Genomic DNA, 20053 nt, shown 5'->3' with positions numbered 1-20053 from the left:
CAGATCCAGGACTCTCAGAGAACACCAAGCAGGATAAATGACAAAAACCAAAACCAAGCAAGACAAACAAAACTATACTAAAGCATAATATATTCAAACTTCAGAAAAGCAATGATAAAGGAACAATAAGCCAGAGAATACAAACACCTTACTCTAGAGGAATAAAGGTAAGAATTACATCCAACTTCTGCTCAAGAACCAGGCAAACGAGAAGACAGTGAAGTGAAATATTTAGTGTTGAGAGGGGGAAAGAAATGCCAACCTAGAATTCTGCACCCTGAAAACTTAACCTCCGAAAGTGAAAGAAAAGTAAATATTTTCTCAATTTAACAAAAATTGAGGGAATTAATTGCCAGTGGATCTGCCTTACAAGAAATGTTAAAAGAAGTTCTTTAGAAGGAAAAAATAGAGGTCAAAAACTCAGACTTCCATAAAGAAAGGAAGACCATCAGGGAAGCAATACATCAAGGTAAAATAAAAGCTTTTATTTTTCTTACTTTTAGCTGATCTAACAATAATTTGTTCAAAATAATCATAGCAACAATGTACTTAATTATGTGTGTTTATATACATATATATGTTTAGTATGCTTATTGTATAAGTGAAATGAGCAACGATACAAGGGATATATGGGAGGAATTAGGATTACTTATGTTATTATAAGGTACTTGCACTATTTGAAAATGGCTTGTATTATTATATTGCACAAGTCTAGGACAGCCACTAAAAAAGTTTTTTTTAAGTAATATAACTGATATGCTACAAAAGAAAATAAAATGGAATCCCATAAAATGCTCAATTGAAACTACAAAAGGAAAAAAATAAAAATAAAAGAATAAAACTACAAAAGGTGGGGCACCTGGGTGGCTCAGTTGGTTAAACATCTGCCTTTGGCTCAGGTCATGATCCCAGGGTCCTGGGATCAAGATCCACATCAGGCTCCTTGCTGAACAGGGAACCTGCTTCTCCCTCTGCCTGCTCTGCCTGCTGCTGCTCCCCCTGCTTGTGCTCTCTCTCTGACAAATAAATAAATAAAATATTTTTTAAAAACTACAAAAGGGAGAGGAAGATAAAAACAGGCACAAAGAACAAAGGCACTAAATGGAAAACAGTAACAACTATGATAGGCATCAATCCAAAATATCAATAATCACTTTAAATGTTAATTTTATAAATATACCAACTAAAAGAGATTATTAGAGTGGATCAAAAAACAAGATCTAACTATATTTTATGTATAAAAAACTTATTTTAGGGGTGCCTAGGTAGCTCAGTCGGTTAAGTATCTGCCTTCAGTTCAGGTCATGATCTTGCGGTAATGGAATTGAGCCCTGCATCAGGCTCCCTGATCAGTGGGTGGTCTTCTTTTCCTTCTCCCTCAGCTCCTACCCCATTCATCTCTCTCTCAAATAAATAAAATCTTAAAATAAAGAAACCTATTTAAAATATAAAGACACTTATAGAAATTAAAAGCAAAGCGATGGAGAGATATATAGCATGTTAACGCTAATAAAAAGAAAGCAGGAATAGCTACATTAATTTCTGACAGAGCAGACTCCAGAGCAAAGAAAGTTTTCAGAGATAAAGAGGGGCATAACATAATAATAAAGCAGTCAATTTTTCAGGAAGACTTAACAACTCTTAAAATATATGTGTCTAACAACAGATGTCAAAATGCCTGGGGCAAAAACTACTAGAACTACAGGGAGAAATAGATGAATTCATTATTACAGCTGAAGAATTCAACACCCTCTTCAGAAATTGGAGGATCTGGGTGCCTGGATGGTTGAGGTGGTTAAGCAACTGCCTTTGGCTCAGGGCATGATCCTGGAGTCCCAGGATAGAGTCCAAGGATCGAGTCCCATATGGGGCTCCCTGCTCAGTAGGGAGTCTGCTTCTCCCTTTGATTCTCCATTCTCATTCTTTCTCTCAAATAAATAAATATAAATAAAATCAGAAAAAAAAAAAAAAAGAAATGGAAGGACAACTTCCAAACTCATTTTATGAGGCCAGCATCACCTTGATCCCAAAACCAGACAAGGATCCCATCAAAAAAGAGAGCTATAGAACAATATCCCTGATGAACACAGATGCAAAAATTCTCACCAAAATACTAGCCAATAGGATTCAACAGTACATTAAAAGGATTATTCACCGCGACCAAGTGGGATTTATTCCAGGGCTGCAAGGTTGGTACAACATCTGCAAATCAATCAATGTCATACAACACATTAATAAAAGAAAGAACAAGAACCATATGATACTCTTAATAGATGCTGAAAAAGCATTTGACAAAGTACAGCATCCCTTCCTGCTCAAAACTCTTCATAGTGCAGGGACAGAAGGCACATATCATCAATATATCATCAATATCATCAATATCATCAAAGCCATTTATGAAAAACCCACTGCAAATATCATTCTCAATGGAAAAAAAACTGAAAGCTTTTCTGCTAAGGTCAGGAACATGGCAGGGATGTCCGTTATCACCTCTGCTATTCAACATAGTACTAGAAGTCCTAGCCTCAGCAATCAGACAAAAAAAAAGGAAATTAAAGGCATCCAAATTGGCAAAGAAGAAGTCAAACTATCGCTCTTTGCAGATGATATGATACTATATGTGGAAAACCCAAAAGACTCCACTCCAAAACTGCTAGAACTTGTGTAGGAATTTAGTAAAGTGTCAGGTTATAAAATCAATGCACAGAAATCAGTTGCATTTCTCTACACCAACAACAAGACAGAAGAAAGAGAGATTAAGGAATCAATCCCATTTACAGTTGCACCCAAAACTATAAGACACCTAGGAATAAACCTAACCAAAAAGGCTAAGAATCTATACTCTGAAAACTATAACGTATTCATGAAAAAATTGAGGAAGACACAAAGAAATGTAAAAATGTTCCATGCTGCTGGATGGGAAGAATACATATTCTGAAAATGTCTATGGTACCTAAGACAATCTACACATTTAATGAAATTCCTATCAAAATACCATCCATTTTCTTCAAAGAAATGGAACAAATAATCCTAAAATTTATATGGAACCAGAAAAGACATTGAATAGCCAAAGGAATATTGAAAAAGAAAGCCAAAGTTGGTGGCATCACAATTCCGGACTTCAAGCTCCATTACAAAGCTGTCATCATCATCAAGACAGCATGGTATTGACACAAAAACAGACACATAGATCAATGGAACTGAATAGAGAGCCCAGAAATAGATCCTCAACTCTATGGTCAACTAATCTTCGACAAAGCAGGAAAGAATGTCCAATGGAAAAAAGACAGCCTCTTCAATAAATGGTGTTGGGAAAATTGGACAGCCACATGCAGAAAAATGAAATTGGACCATTTCCTTACACCACACACAAAAATAGACTCAAAATGGATGAAGGACCTCAATGTGAGAAAGGAATCCATCCAAATCCTTGAGGAGAACACAGGCAGCAACCTTTTCGACCTTAACCGCAGCAACGTCTTCCTAGGAACATCACCAAAGGCAAGGAAAGCAAGGGCAAAAATGAACTATTGGGATTTCATCAAGTTCAAAAGCTTTTGCAGAGCAAAGTAACAGTTAACAAAACCAAAAGACAACTGATAGAATGGGAGAAGATATTTGCAAATGAGATATCAGATAAAGGGCTAGTGTCCAAAATTTATAAAGAACTTAGCAAACTCAACACCCAAAGAACAAATAATCCAATCAAGAAATGGGCAGAAGACATGAACAGACATTTCTGCAAAGAAGACATCCAGATGGCCAGCAGACACAGGAAAAAGTGCTCCACATCACTCGGCATCAGGGAAATACAGATCAAAACCACAATGAGATATCACCTCACACCAGTCAGAATGGCTAAAATCAACAAGTCAGGAAATGACAGATGCTGGCGAGGATGTGGAGAAAGGGGAACCCTCCTACACTGTTGGTGGGAATGCAAGCTGGTGCAACCACTCTGGAAAACAGTATGGAGGTTCCTCAAAATGTTGAAAATAGAACTGCCCTTTGACCCAGGAATTGCACTACTGGGTATTTACCCTAAAGATACAAACGTAGTGATCTGAAGGAGCACGTGCACCCGAATGTTTATAGCAGCAATGACTACAATAGCCAAACTATGGAAAGAACCTAGATGTCCATGAACAGATGAATGGATAAAGAAGATGTGGTATATATACAGAATGGAATACTATGCAGCCATCAAAAGAAATGAAATCTTGCCATTTGCGACGACATGGATGGAAGTAGAGGGTATCATGCTTAGCGAAATAAGTCAAGCGGAGAAAGACAACTATCATATGATCTCCCTGATATGAGGAAGTGGAGATGCAACATAGGGGTTAAGGGGGTGGGAGAAAAATAAATGAAACAAGATGGGATTGGGAGGGAGACAAATTGTAAGTGACTCTTAATCTCACAAAACAAACTGAGGGTTGCGGGGGGGGGAGGAGCGTTGGGAGAAGGGGGGTGGAGTTATGGAATTTGGGAAGGGTATGTGCTATGGTGAGTGCTGTGAAGTGTGTAAACCTGGCGATTCACTGACCTGTACCCCTGGGGATAAAAATATATCTTTATAGAAAATAATAATAATTTTATATATATATATATATATATATAACCTCACACCAGTCAGAATGATACTAAAACTCAAACATAAGAAAATGAACGACCTGATTGAAAAATTGGGAAGGACTGGAACAGACACCTCACTGAAGAAGATATAGAGATGGCAATAATGATATGAAAAAATGCTGTGATGATCCACAGGATGTATAATTAAGGAATTGTAAATTAAAAGAACAATGAGGGGCGCCTGGGTGGCTCAGTGGGTTAAGCCGCTGCCTTCGGCTCAGGTCATTATCTCAGGGTCCTGGGATCGAGTTCCACATCAGGCTCTCTGCTCATCGGGAGCCTGCTTCCCTTTCTCTCTCTCTCTGCCTGCCTCTCTGTCTTCTTGTGATCTCTCTCTGTCAAATAAATAAATAAAATATTTTTTAAAAATAAATAAATATATAAAACAATGATATATCACTACACATCTATTAGAATGGCTAAAATCCAAAATACTGACAACATAAAATGCTTTTGACGATGAGGAACAAGAGAATCTCTCATTTAATCTGGTGAGAACATCAAAATGGTGCTACCACTTTGGAAGACAGTTGGGCAGTTTCTTACAAAATTAAGCATATTCTTGCCATATGATCCAGCAATCGTGCTCCTTGGAACTCACCCAAAAGAGCTGAAAACTTTGTGTACACAAAAACGTGCATATAAACCTGTGTTTATAACAGCTTTACTCATAAGTGCCAAGAGTTGCAAGTAACCAAGATGTCCTTCAGGAGGATAATGGATAGATAAACTATGGTCCATTGAGACAATGGGATATGATTCAGCGATAAAGAGAAATGGCTATCAAGCAATGAAAAAACATGGAATAAACTTAAAATTCATCATAATAAGTGAAAGAAGTCAATTTGAAAAAGCTTCATGTTGCAAGGTTCCACCTATATGACCTTCTAGAAAAGGCAGAACTGCGCAAATGGTATAAAGGTAAGCGGTTTGTAGCAGTTAGGAGAGGAGGATGAATAGGCAGAGCACAGAGGATTTTTAGGGCAGTGAAAATGTTCTGTATGATATGTATGATATTTTAGATATATATCGCTACACAGTTGTCAAAATGCATAAGGTACTATACCAAAGGTAAACTCTATGAGAAAAGTTTTTTTTTTTTAAGATTTTATTCATTTATTTGACAGGCATCAAAGCAGGCAGAGAGGCAGGCGGGGAAAGCAGGGGTTGGGGGAAATCAGGCTCCCTGCCAAGCAGAGAGTCTGGTCTGGGGCTCGATCCCAGGACCGTGAGATTATGACCTGAGCTGAAGGCAGAAGCCTTAACCCACTGAGCCACCCTAGTACCCCACCAAGAGTGAACTTTAATGTAAACTGTGGACTTTGGGGTGATAGTGATGTGTCAGTGTAGGGTCAGTGAGGGTGACAAATTATCACTGTGGTACACGATGTTGATAATGGAGAAGGCTGTGTGTATGTGGGGAAGGGAATTTTACTTTGATCCCCAAACTACTCTAAAAAATGCAGTCTGTTAAAAAAGGAACAACTTTATAATGCAATACAATACAAAACAAGAATGCATATCAAGAAGGAAATAATGTTTAAAGGGAATGAAGAACTTCAGTAATGTGTACCTAGGGATTTTGATTGCACATTTATAGGAAGTTCACATTGTCATTAGCAATTGTTTATCTGTGAAGTAGAAGTAACATAAATAGTGATGAAAACTCAAAAATGCAACATATAAAAATGCCATCTATGGGCTCTTAAAAAATGGAACAAAATTTGCTTGGCTTTTTAAGCGTTGTGGCGAATGAAGAGACAGAATTCAGCTTTATGATTTTTAAAAGATTGGATAATATATTTCTACAAAGAAGACTCCTCTGAGTAACATAGAAATGAACATGGTAGCAGAAAGTGGAAAAAAGGCTACATCTCTTGTGAGCTCACGTTCTCTGAAGCCTTGTCACTTAGTGGAGACAGTAACTATTCGATGAATAGCAAATAGTAGTCTTTCAGATTCCCGAGATTTTCACTAAGAATCGTGAATAGATTTAAAAAAATATATATGTAAAGAATGTCTAAAGTGCAAGTACCTGCAAATAACTGACATTTTGGAGAGAATATTTTAATCAGCAGAGAAGGTCAAAATGACAAAGTTCCAGGATCAGAGTAAACATATGGGATTAAAAAATAAAAAATAAAAAAAGTTTTTTTTTAAAGGACTTTTTTTTAAAGGATTTTAAACAAAATTCCTTTTTAAGAGACAGTTGGCTGTTTAAACCAAAAGTACAACTCACTGAGAGAATCACCACATTATTTATTTGGGTAGAAAGGACCTGGGGGCCCATTTTGCAGAGGAAAAAATAGAATCACTAACAGGCCTCATGCCTTGCACAACCAGTGGCTAGAATACCTGCCTCATGAGACCCTGTGCTAGAACGCCGCTAGAACCATCTAGTACTATGTTAGTCTTTCTTGGAAACCAACAAGTGTTTGACCAGTTAAGAGCACAGTAACAATCAGTCATGTTAAGTTATAATGATTATAGATATCTTTAAAAGCCTTGTAAAGTTCCTTTTTGAGTAACCCTCACCCTACCCTTAGAGAAATTTATCTGTGGTTCACCTCTTTGAAATACCTCATTGTTGTTACGCATTTGCCATAGCCAAAAAAAAAAAAAAAAAAAAAAGCCTTTTCTTAACAAAGTGTTCAGAAGGGGGCACAACTGAAAACAATAAAACAATGAGAGTTTTCGCTGCCAGGACAATTTTGTTGCAGAAACAGCTGAAAGCAATCAGCTCAGACAGCGCCAAGGGCTGGAAGGATTTTTAAAATTACAAAAACCGAACCAAATCAAACCAAAACAAAAATCAAAACCAATGGCCAAGATTTCAAGTTTGCTAATAAAGGTATAACATTCTCCTAACACATGCGAGTGACTTGATCAATATATTTATATATTTATATTTGAAGAAGAAGGAACTATTTGATGCAGCAAATCCACGTTGATTAAAAATTACCAGGTATGGGGGCTCCTGGGTGGCTCAGTGGTTTAGGCTTCTGACTTCGTCTCAGGTCATGATTTCAGGGTCCTGGGCTGGAGCCCCACATCGGGCTCTCTGCTCAGCGGGGAGCCTGCCCCCCCCCCGCCTGTCTCTCTACCTACTTGTGATCTGTCAAATGGGTAAATAAGATCTTTAAAAAAAATTACTAGGTGTGAAATACATCGAGGGTATGGGAAGGAAAATGATTTCACCTGATCTGACTAGGAAGTGATTGAAGCTTGAATTAAAGTGATATAAAAAGAGTAAAGACCTGGGAAATATATGGGGGAAAAATCCCTAGAAAAACAGCAATAATAACTGGCTTATATTTATTGATCCAGATCCTGCAGTAGGCAAAGACGAGCTAGTTTTAGCCAGAGGGTGATCTCAGTTTGTCTTCATGATCTGGCATTTCCTGCAAGCCAGGCATGGGGCTCTGCACTAGAGCTGCAAATGCTGGGGGGCCCTCACTGTCCCTTCTCTCTTCTCAGGGGGACAACGGGCATGTCTGTGGTGCAGTGTGACAGGCTTTACCACAGGGAGATAAAAGACTGCCAAGGGTAGGTTGGAGCTGGGAAAAGCCACTTAGGAACAGATTTTCAGGGGAGGTGATACACAAGGGCAAAGCAGAAGAATGAGGATGAGTGTGTCAAGTTTCAAAGTGCCAGGAGGCAGCAGAGTGCATTTGGGAAACTACAGCAAGTTCATGACAACTGACAACTGATCTGGCAGCATCACCTGGGGATGGAGGCTAACATTGGGGGTGAGATGGTTTGTATACTCTGCCAAGGAGGTGAGGTACTACACTGTGGGGGCACAGGGAGCTACCGGAGGATTTCAAATATCAGAATCAGAATCGTAACCATAATAGGGTATTTAATTTCATCCTAGCTTTCATCAGGGTAAGATGCACTATAGTTTATGTTCGACTAAGAAAGAGAAATGCTGTCAGTTAAACTAGGATATGTCATCAAGTGCAAGGTGAGTGCCACCTTAAGAGATATTAAAATGGGGGGGGGGATCTTAGAACAAGTATATTGTGGTACTAGAATAATTAAGAAAGCTCGAACACTTGGATCAACAAAAAAAAAGTGATTATTGCTTACCATGTGCCCCAAACTATATTAAGTCTTAGAACAAGAGACGTTCTCGTCTTGATGCCATGCAGCTGTTAGACCCAAGGTACAGAGGGCAGTAGCCAACTACCAGCAGGCCCCAAGTGCCATGTGCAGACTCTAAGAGCAACTGCCTTTGAGAGAGGAAACGGTTGAGAGTGGCCTTTCTGAGGTAGAGAATTACCAGCTGGGAAAGTAGCAAAATTGACACAGAATCAGAATTGATGCCACTACATGACAGAGTTGGTGAAACTTCCCTTCTCAGAGCTCTTGAGGCTCCTCAGAAATATATTTTTCATTTTGGACAGAACATTCAGGATAAATATGATCTGTTCGAGTTCCTGGTTCTCTCATCAGGAATGTTTCTTAGGCTTCACTGGCACAAGAAAAGGGTTTTGATAGTCCAGGGTAAATCCTGACAAAAGCAAAGCACGGTATCTGTGACAAACTAACCACTCAGAAGAGAACAACAGATAAAAAGCCAGGCCAACCTGACCCTGCATGATAGGTAAGGTTGGTCTGGCAACAGGGGTAGATGGGAAGTGCCCATCTCCTGCTAGAAGAGCTAGAGAAGACCCCTTCCGGAGAGACCACCAGGAGAGGAGAGCAGTAGGTGCTGATGATGAAGTCCCAGAACCTAAGTCAGGTTCGATGGGGTGAGGTTCGGAGCCGATGGCTAAGAAAGAATTCTTAAGACATCTATGGTGCAAAAAGGTTGTTTATTAAAGCACGGGGACAGGACCCGTGGGCAGGCGGAGATGCAGCTGCCCCTGGTTGTGAGGGATGGCAGGTTACATACCCTGAAGTTGTGGGAAGGTGAGTGGAAGGAAGAGGGCCTACAAGGTGCCAGGATATCCCAGGCCTACCTGAGGTCTTGCCCTTGTGGCTTGATCAATGTTGTCTTTAGACCAGCCTTTAAGATTAAGGTAGTTGGGAGACTTTTTGGTGGGATGTCACAATCCTGCTATCAATCGTCTTTGTTAGTGAGATTTAGGACATTTGTAAGCCAAGGGAGACTCCTGTATAGCAGGATTGTGAGCTCTGCAAGTTAACTATTTGCTTATTGTTCATGGAAGTCAGGGCTGCCTGAGGGATGCTACACATAGGACTGAGGGGGAACGGATGGAGAGTGGAATGAGGGGGGTGCAAGGCACCAGCTTTTGCTTTGTTTTCAGTCAGTCTCATGCTCCCTCATCACTGAGAGGCACTAAGGACTTGGCTTGAAGGACCTGGGCCTGAAGCTGGCACCAGGGATTTGCAAGGGAGTTGAGCAACCTTTAGCTCTTGAGAACTGGGCTGGAGGGAAAATTCCTTGAAGGAGAAGATCCAAAACTTGTGTAGGGGCTGCAAGAAAAGCAGCTGGGACAGTGGTGAAACCTGGCATCTTACTGTAAGGAGTTCCCTATTTGAAGCTTGACAGACCAGTGAGGAACCATGGCCAGGCATTCCATCTCCAGAATGACCTTGTTATTGTCCCCCATCAAAGGCAGTGAATCTTCTTTGGGAATGAGGAACCATGATGGATTTTTGGTATCACCTGAGTAGCTGTTAGACTCATTGGCTCACACTCAGTGGGAGACAGCTTTTTTCTTTTTTTCCTTAACAATGTGTTTTAGTAATACAAAAGTAACCTGAACTTGTAGTGAAAGATTATTGATGTGAAGGACAGTATTCTAAAAAGAAAATAACATTCTAGTATATTTAATTTTAAAACCATATGGACCATAAATTTTTAAGGGAAAGAGTTGATGAAGTTCTAGAACCTAGGTGAGGTTCAGTGGGCTGAGGTCCGGAGCAGATGACCAAGAAATAATCCTTGAGACATATTTGCTGCAAAACAGTGGTTTATTGAGGCAGGGGGACAGCACCTGTGGGCAGGAAGAGCTGCAGGTTAAGTAATCTGTGGTTGGGGGAAGGTAAGGGAAAGGGAGGTTTCAATGGAGTTTTCATATGTTAAAGAGGAGTTGTCTTTTACCAAGCCATTAACATCAAGATAGTTGGGGGGAGGTGCCTGTCTTACAGGATTGTGATCTCTGCAAGTTAACTCTTTGTTTCTCGTTTATGGCGGTCAGGGGTGCCTGAGGAATGTTACACCTATTACCAAGGGGAGCGGGAGGAGAGGGGGTGCAAGGTGCCAGCTTTTGCTTTGTCCTCAGTCAGCCTCCTGCACCCTCATCAAGTTCCAAACCTGAGAGAGGGCTGGTGGGAGTGAGGGAGTGCGAGAGAGTGGGAGGGCAGGAGGGCGGCGGGCCTAGGGGAAGGCGCCCAGCCTGCTCCTGCTCTTTGTTTTGGAGACTCCCGTGGTCCTGCCTAATTGGCCACCATAGAGCCTGAGTTCCCAGGGAGGCAGAGGCATCCTTTGCAGCTGTGGTTCCCAGGTTCTTCCAGCTGCCAGCCCCACCTTCCTGCAGGAGGCTGGAGGCCCTGGGGGGACCACAACTCCCACAAGGCCCCCGCACTCCAACAGAGCCTGGCTGATAAAGGGGCGGGGTCTGCGCGGAGGGGCGGGACCTTGATGCAGGGGCCTTGGGGCTCAGCGTCCCCATGTGGCTTTCTGGAGCTCAGGAGCTTTCTCATCGCTGGATTGGCATCTGGCAGCTGGACTCATTGGAGTCCTGGGGCGTCGCCTCGGACTGGCTCTAGACAGGTAGAGTGTAACGAAGTGTTAGCTTAGGAGGCACAGTGCTAGGGACTGGGTAGCGCTGAAGCTGCTGGTTGTCCTGGGCTTCCTGAGGAGGCTGTCTGAAAAAGTCACAGGTGCTGGTAGGGGAATGCTGGGCGAAAACTGGGGCCCAAACCAGCACTTTGAGCCTCTGAGCCAGAAGCCAACAATAACTGGGAAAAAGTCCAACGGCGCTGAGGTGCTTTACTTTTGGCTGAGAAGATAAGCAGGAAGGATAACAAACCAATGGGATGTCTGTAGACTTCTACTGAAACTTTTAGGTCTGTCTTCTGTAATTCCTTACCTGTCACTCAGAGGTTTTTTCTTTTTCTTCCTTGGGTTCCTTTCTTAGAGAATTCCTTAGCTTGATATTCCATCTCTCTGGTTTGGTTTTAAGCAGTGCTCATTCTGCTATTCAACCCATCTCTTTGAAAGGTTTCTTTTTACTGCTGTTGCTCTTTGTATTTCCAAGATATCGGTTAATTATTTTTATAACTGTCTGCTCTCATTTCATGATAAGATATTCTGGCTTATCCATATGATTAATTTAATTACATTGATGTTAATGTCTAACACTCCCCCCCCCCTTAGGTGCATATTCTCTCTTGAAAGAAAGGATAAAACATATTAAAGCTGTTCTTTTTTTCCGTGGCTTGATTTTTCTGAAACATTTGTGATTGTTGGTTTATGTCTCACTCATTTTTATGTACCTCGAGAGTCACTGCTTTGTACTCTCTTTGCAGGAGGGAGGGGCATGAAGAGGATGAACTGCAGGGTATTTTTTTTTTCTTTTTAATGAAAATGGGTAGAATCAGGGTTTGTAACCTACTGGTCAGCTGGGTACCCCACCCCATTCTTCCAGAGCCTCGTAATCATTGGGATTTTGCTTGTTTCTTTTACCCAAGCTCCCATACTCTCTAAGCTGGAAGCAAACATCCCATTTTCTACTTCCTGGAAGGCTATACTTTGGTGAAGCTTTGGTTCTAGTCTCTCAGCCAGTTCCCCTTTCATTTTCTATCTTTTTCATTTTCTTTCTTTCATTTTCATTCTGGGCTCCTCCCTCCAGGTTTGCACTGCCTTTCCTTATGTACAAATGGGGATAGTAGGATAGAGTGACTGAGAAGCCCTTACAGTTTTTTAAGAAGATTTTATTTATTTATTTGACAGAGAGAGCACAAGTAGGTAGAGCTTCAGGCAAAGGGAGAGTTACAAGCAGGCTCTCTGCTGAGCAGAGAGACTGAAGATGGACTCGATCCCAGGATCCTGGGATCATGACCTGAGCCAAAGGCAGCCACTCAACCGACTGACCAACCCAGTCCCCCCAAATAATTTTAGTATCTTTTCAGTACTTCAAGGGAAACCAAACATCTTCAGGACTCTCAAAAATGAATGAAAAACCAGTAATAATTTGCTACAAAAATGACAAACATCTGTTTTTTGTACTGCATCTAAACAAGTAAATTTTAAAAATTAACATTATGGTAAACATAAGAATTTGCTGGACGTAATCCTTTGAAAGCTGATGCTTGTATACTTTTATATCTCGGTCAAGCAAGGCACTATAGAATCATGGTGACCATCCATATTCTATACAAAAACTCTCAGTTCTATTAAGAACATGAAACAAGTGGTGCCTGAGTGGCTCATTTGTTAAGCATCTGTCTTAGGCTCAGGTTATAATCCCATGGTCCTGAGATTGAGACCCACATCGGGCTCCCTGTTTGGTGGGAAGCCTGCTTCTCCCTCTCCCTCTCTTTCTGCTTCTGTTCCCTCTCTTGCAGTGTCTCTCTGTCAAATATATAAATAACATTTTTTTTAAAAAGGACATGAAAGAAATTCCCCAGGGAGAGGGAAGAGAATAAAGTTCAAAATTAGAATAAGTTCAAATTTAAATTTGTACATCAAAAGCTCTTTCTAACTGCCTCTCTTACACATAATTCTACTAAAATAGAAAACCCAATAGAGGACAAAATTGTTTGTTTCAAAATACATAGCCTTGGACTTTTGTTATGTCGATAGAAAATTACCCAGTTGACTCCATTAATTTTGAGAGGAAGCTTGTGTATAGAAATGGGGATTTCTAGCACCGAGGGGCCAACAAACTGGAGTTCGCTAACACTGCCTGCAATCTAGCAGCAACTCTCTGAGGCCACACGCAGATTTTGGATGGTTGTCTTTTCCCTCGGGGAGGGTACGATTGTTCAAAGTGAATGTGTAGGGGGGGGGGGACAAGATGGCAGGGGAGTAGGAGGAGGCGCCTTTTCAGCTGATACCCCAAAGTGAGCTGATTACCTAGCAAAGGACTCCGATCACCCATGAAATCAGCCTGAGATCAGAATTATACACATCTGGATCTCTATAGGGGCAGAAGACGCCAGTGGGCAGGTAAAGCGAAATGGGAATGGCGGTGGACTGATATCAGAAGATAAACAAAAGGGGGAGGGAGCCACCAGAGGCAACCAGTTGGAAAGTAATACCCCAATACGAGCGAGAGTGCACTGCATCTGGGGACCAGCATTAACTTGGAGACTGGTAGAAAGCATTCCAAAAGAGCAAAGGATCGCAGGGGGAAATTGTGGGAATTGGGGCAGCTAGGGACAGGGGCTTAAGTCCCCGGTCCCAGGACAGTCTCCCGTGGCACTGAGGCAGAGAGAGTGCAGCGGAGAAACCAGCTCTTGGTCCCTAAGCCGCCAGCGCGCCCAAGAATGCGTGGGTTCTAGTTCCTGTGAGGGGATGGGAGCCACGCCGGTCGGCAAAACGTGCGAGCCCTACCACAAAGCTTGAGATACTCGCACAAGTCCCTCATGCTCCCCTGAGTTACAAAGGCCCGGCCGGCGCTCTTTGACCCGAGCCATTGTTTCAAAGCCTAAGCCACGCACCACAAACTCTCCCCTGACAGAGGTGCGCAAAAGCCCAGCCTGGTGCTTACGGACCAGCACCCCGTTCTCAGTGCCTGAGACGCACGCCACATCTGAAAGAGGTGCGTGAAAGCTGGGCACTCCCAGCCTGGGCCAGCAGCAAAATCTCAGTGTGCGATCGCTGCTTGGAAACTCTCTGGCAGTCGGGAGCTCCCAGACAGCTGCCACGGCCTTGGCTTTGGGTACAGGCAAAAGATCCTGCGCCCCCCGGGTTTGCAACTTGGAACCTGCTCTGCCGGTGGCCAAGGGGGAACTTATTTAGGCTCTGCACCCAGACTGAGGCTTCTCTCTGAGAGGGAGACCAGGGTGTGGTTTTTTTTCCTCTAAAACTACAAAAACCATCAAAGGCGGTCAAGGTGAGAGGGAAAAAAAAGTGAACAAGATTAAAAACTGCGAGAGAACAAAAGCCTGAAAAAAAACAGTTTCCTCAGAGCCCAACCCCTTGAGGGGGGTGGGAGGACTTAACTCAGGAAACATCATTGACTGACAACCCACGTGGCAGGCCCCGCCCCCCCAAAAAAAACCAAGAAAGAAAAAAAAAAGGACTACAAGAGAACAACCACTACTTCATAGGAAAACTTGTATAGTTCACTTGTTCCCACTATTCCAGTTCATTTTTTTTTTTTTTACAGATAGGTAATTTTTGTAAGCTATTTACCATCACAGTGAGTTGTACAGTACATCAAATTCCATAATACCTTTCTAACCTAACTTTTTGATACATACACCCATGTTTTTCTTTTGCATTTTTATTTTTTGAATTCCTTTTTTTAAATTTTAGTATAGTTTAGTTTCTTCCTTTTTAATTTTATCCTCTAATATTCATATAGAGTTAAACTTCAAAGTAATCCCCTTTCCCCAATCAATACTACCCCTATAGGTAAACCAATTTTTAATCCCCTTTATCTTAGGAAAGTTGAGTCCTTTAACAAAGATATCAAGATACATCCAGGAAGAATCAAAACAACCTTCCTCGCACACACTGAGAATGTATAAGAACTCTCCCATCTTCTTCCACCAGTGTTTCTGTGTTTTTTGTGTTTGTCCTGATAGCATATAAATTTTACACTTGTGGTTCTTTTTGACGAGGTTCTTTCTTTATTTGCATATATATATATATTTTTTCTCTTGTCATATACTTGTATCAGTCTTCTTATCTCTTTTGTTTGTCTACTTCATAAATCTTACCTTGGGGCCCATCTGGGCTGAATCTTCTTTTTCATCTTCCCTTTCTTTCCTGTCTCTCTCTCTCTCTCTTTTTTTCTTCTTTTCTTTTTTTACTTTTTTCTTTTCTTCTGTCTCTCGTTTGGGTGGGAATCCTGATTGCTCAAAGTGAATGTGTATATTTGAAGAGAGGACCTCAAGACCTCTGGAAGTCTGCATGCCTCATTCACTGGGCAGGGGACTTCCTGCTTCAGGTATTTGCACAATAGACTCCAGTTAAAGTCCACCTTCAGCTATGAGTCGAAGCCATGATTGTTAAGAACACAGAATAAGGTCCTATGTAGCATACACGATGTGACCAATAGGCATTAATGGTCACTCAAGGGTTCTGGTACATTGTTATCCTCCAGTAGATTATAGAGGTAAAAAACATCTGAAAGAAGGATGAATACCCAACTTTTGTAGCAACATGGACAGGACTGGAAGAGATTATGCTGAGTGAAATAAGTCAAGCAGAGAGAGTCAATGGTCATAGGGTTTCCCTTATTTGTGGAGCATAACAAATAGCATGGAGGACAAGGGGAGATGGAGAGGAGAAGGGAGTTGAGGGAAATTGGAAGCGGAGGTGAAACATGAGACTATGGACTCTGAAAAACAATCTGAGGATTTAGAAGGGGTGGAGGGGAGGTATGGGGAAGGAGGTGGTGGGTATTGGGGAGGGCACGTATTGCATGGAGCACTGGGTGTTGTGCAAAAACAATGGATACTGTTACACTGAAATGAAATAAAATTCTAAAAAAAAATTTTTTTTAAATCTGAAAGGTTCCTAGGAAGCAGTGTGTTTTGTTATGTTTTTTAGAAAGAAGAGGAGGATGGGTCACTAGACTTTAAGAGGTCATAAATAAAGCAGGAGAGATAGGAACTGAATCATAAACTTTTGTCGTTAGCTTGGCCAGGAGTTGAGGTATAAGGTCCTAGGTCTGCATGGAGGTGGGTAGGTCACAGGGAGATAGTGAGGTTAGTACTCCGAAGGGGAGCTGGCATGTGGGCTTGGGTATCAAGAAATCACCAATGTAATTAAGTGGGATAACCATGTTTGTAGTGTGTGTGTGTGTGTGAGTGTGTGTGTGTGTGTGTGTGTGTGTGTGTGTGTCTGTGTCTGTGTGTTAATTCTTCATAGCTGGGGATACTGAGTTAGATGGTTATTGATCCCCTATCCAATTCCAACATTGCTAGTATTTATGACTTCTCTGGCTCAAATATTAGCAATGGCTATGGAGAGAAGGGTTAGGCCCAAAAGCATGGAGCACAGTGTATAGAAAGTTTCTCCCAAGCTTGAAAGAAGGCTTTATCAGTATATTTTTGTCTACTCAGGCTGCTATACCAAACACAGGCTGGGGGGCTTAAATGACAGAAATGTATTTTCTCACAGATCTGGAGGCCAGAATTTTTGGATCAAGGTGCCAGCAAGGTTGGTCTCCAGTGAGCCTTTTCTTGTTGGTCTATAGATCACTATCTTTTCAACTGTGCCCTCAGATGACCTCTTCTCTGTGGGCCCCCAGAGGGGAGGTAGGGGGAGTGCTTTCATGTGTTTCCCCCATATGAGGACACCAGTCCTAGCAGATTAGGACTCCCGTGACCTCACCAAGCCTTCAGTACCTCCTTCTAGGTAGGCCCTATCTCCAGATGCAGTCATACTGGAGATTAGGAATTCTACATATGACTTTTGTGGGGACACAATTCAGTCCATAACAATTAGTACAGGAGAAAAACCATGGAGAGAATTCTAGAGGAGTCACACATGGATGTTATAAGGTAAGTGGGTATAAAAGAGCACCTCTGAAGTCCAATAGGTCATTAGAGCTAGAGGCCGACAGGAAAGTCCCGTACGTGCCACAGTTTTGAGTTTAATGCAAGCGCAACTCTGAAGGGAAAATATTTGGGAGGCCTTGGCCAACAACTACTTCCAGCCAGGGGTGATTCTGGAGGGAGTATCTCTGAGTGCTGCCTAGAATCAAGACTTTGGGGTTGGAAAAGTGCCACTTCCAATGCTGGAGAAGGATGGTGCTGTAAGTTACTTGAAGGGTACTGTTCTGGGAGATAGGAGATCTGGGGTGTCCTCTTTGTTCTGCTGCTGACCAGATGTGAAAATGCAGATTAACTCCCTAACCATCTCAGTTCTACCACCATGTGCTGCTGTCATGTGTCCCAAGCCCCAGAGTTAGTTTTATCCATAACCAGAAGCCGGTCTTTTAGTTCCCAATCTCTTAATCGGGCTGATCGTCACAATATATAGCGGACACATGACAGCCACAGGAGAGAAGTAGGGTTGTCTTCCCCTCAGGGAGAGTGGAAAGGCTCTAGGAGAGGGCATACCAGTAGACCAAAGGCAGGCAGTGCCAGGGAGTGGAGCCACGGGGAAGAGTGTGCTGATGACAGCCTTGTGGAGGGAGGGCAGAAAGAGCCACCACCATGACACTTGAGTTACAGATGGAGCTTGGGGATAGAGAAGGGATCAGGGCACGGTAGAGCAGCAGCTGGCAAAGTGATTCTGTTGAGCTTAAGCTCATAGTGCCTTAGCGAATTAGAGTGGGAAATACCTTGCTATTGTCTGTGACTCTGTGATTGTGTGAGTATGAGTGAGAGAGTGGGGACAAAGAGAGAGGGAGAGAGAATACATTAAATTTTACAGAAGGACAATAAGGGATGCCTGGGTAGGTTACTCAGTTAAGCATCTACCTTTGGTTTAGGTCATGATCCCAGGGTCCTGGGATTGGATCCCATACCAGGCTCTAGTGGGGGGCCTGCCTTCCCTCTGCCTGCTGCTCCCCTTGCTTGTGATCTCTCTCTTCCTCTGTAACAAATAATAGTATAAAATAAACGAGGGCAATACATTAAGTTTACTTTTGTTTCTGATGCCAGACATGGGTTCAGAGGATTGAAGAGGGAGATCCAAGGAGCTAGCCTCTCAAGAGGAGTGAATACCTAGTCACTGGTAAGACCCCTGGTCCTGCAATACAATATGGCTCCTGTGATCTGGGTCCTGTTAAATGCCCCTCGCCATCCTTAACCTGATAGTTTGATTCTTCATTGCATTCAGTGTGGGGAACTGGGAGAAGCTATGACACTTGGCCCTTTGCGGGGGAATTTTAGAAGTATACATAGCAATAGTTATCAGTTCTGGAGCACTTGCATGACTCTGCTGCAGGCACTGTGCTGTGACCTGGGTTTAGGGCAGTGAGATAAACATAGAAATAGATGTGGGCTCTGTTTCCAAGAAGCTGAAACCCACTATTCTCCTTGTCCCCTTCCCATTCTCTCTTCTTCAGCCCTTGTGCAATCCCACCAAGCAGGAAGCTTGCTTCTCCCCCTCCCTCTGCTGCTCCCCCTGCTTGTGCTCTCATTCTCTCTCTGTGTGTGTCAAGTAAATAAATCAAATGTTTTAAAAAATTTTTAAAAAGGCAAAACAAATAACCATTTTTGGAGAGTGATTTTCTGAATGCAGTTATGGGCAGTGCTGGGTACTGAAGAAGACGCTCTGCTGACTAGAGGAGTGGGGAAATTACAGAACAAATTCCACAGGTCATTGAATATATCACTTTCATCACCCCACCCATAGCACTCATTAATCTCTAGCCCAGCCAATCTGTTGGTTATAAAAATGAGCTTTCTCCAAACTGACAGGCAATTCTCATTTTAGCAATGTAAATCATTCTGATCTTTATCACTAATGTGATCTAATCCGGTCTAGTAAAGAAACTTGAGAGTTCTATATCTCTGTAAACATTTAAGTAAAACAATGGACTCAACTCTAATTACTTTTTAACTAACTTAACTTGCCAAGGGAAGGAGAAAGTAAATATCAGAAATCTTACCACTAAGCACAAGTTGCAAGTTACGCCTGCCAAGATGTGGTTCAAAATATAAGTAACCAGTCTCCTTAGAAGTCTTTTACCTTCTTATATCTGTTATGTTGGGTAAATGAGTAGTTACTAGAACACTGCTGGCTCAGTGATCACAATTCAGCTTACGCTCAGAAGTATAAATAGATTACATGTTTAGCCCGGTAACTGGACACTGATATAGAATTATTCACTGGCTGATTCCTAGATCAGAAACCACAAAAAAATTTCTTTTTTATGGAAGTATGGCTGTTACAATAGTCTCACCTGTACCACATAGTGATTGACTTAACTACTGTATACGTTATAGCTTTAGATGTAACATTTTAATAAAACAACAATATCCTTGATGGTATCATGGAAATGTAAATGCCTTGTGCACTATTCTTAATGTGTATAATTACCTAAACATCATAGTAAGTAAATCAAGGCCATTGCCAAGCTTCCGTCAAGGAGAGTCCTTAACTAGAGGGATTTCCCATTGCTCTCAGGATGATAACCTCTGAGTTATAGGTTCCCTTAGTTGGCCACACACATTTGGAGCCTTGTGGACTTTCTGACAGCTGAGCGCATATCTCTGTTTCAAGCATTGTGATCCCTGTTCTTACTGCAAGAGTGACAGTTGTCACTTTTCCTGTGACCCCTGTCTTTAGGAAAGTGTCTGACTCAGA

Source organism: Mustela lutreola, chromosome 12 (genome assembly GCF_030435805.1).
Source record: "Mustela lutreola isolate mMusLut2 chromosome 12, mMusLut2.pri, whole genome shotgun sequence".
NCBI classification, from domain to species: Eukaryota; Metazoa; Chordata; class Mammalia; order Carnivora; family Mustelidae; genus Mustela; species Mustela lutreola.
This window is presented reverse-complemented; position numbering follows the sequence as displayed.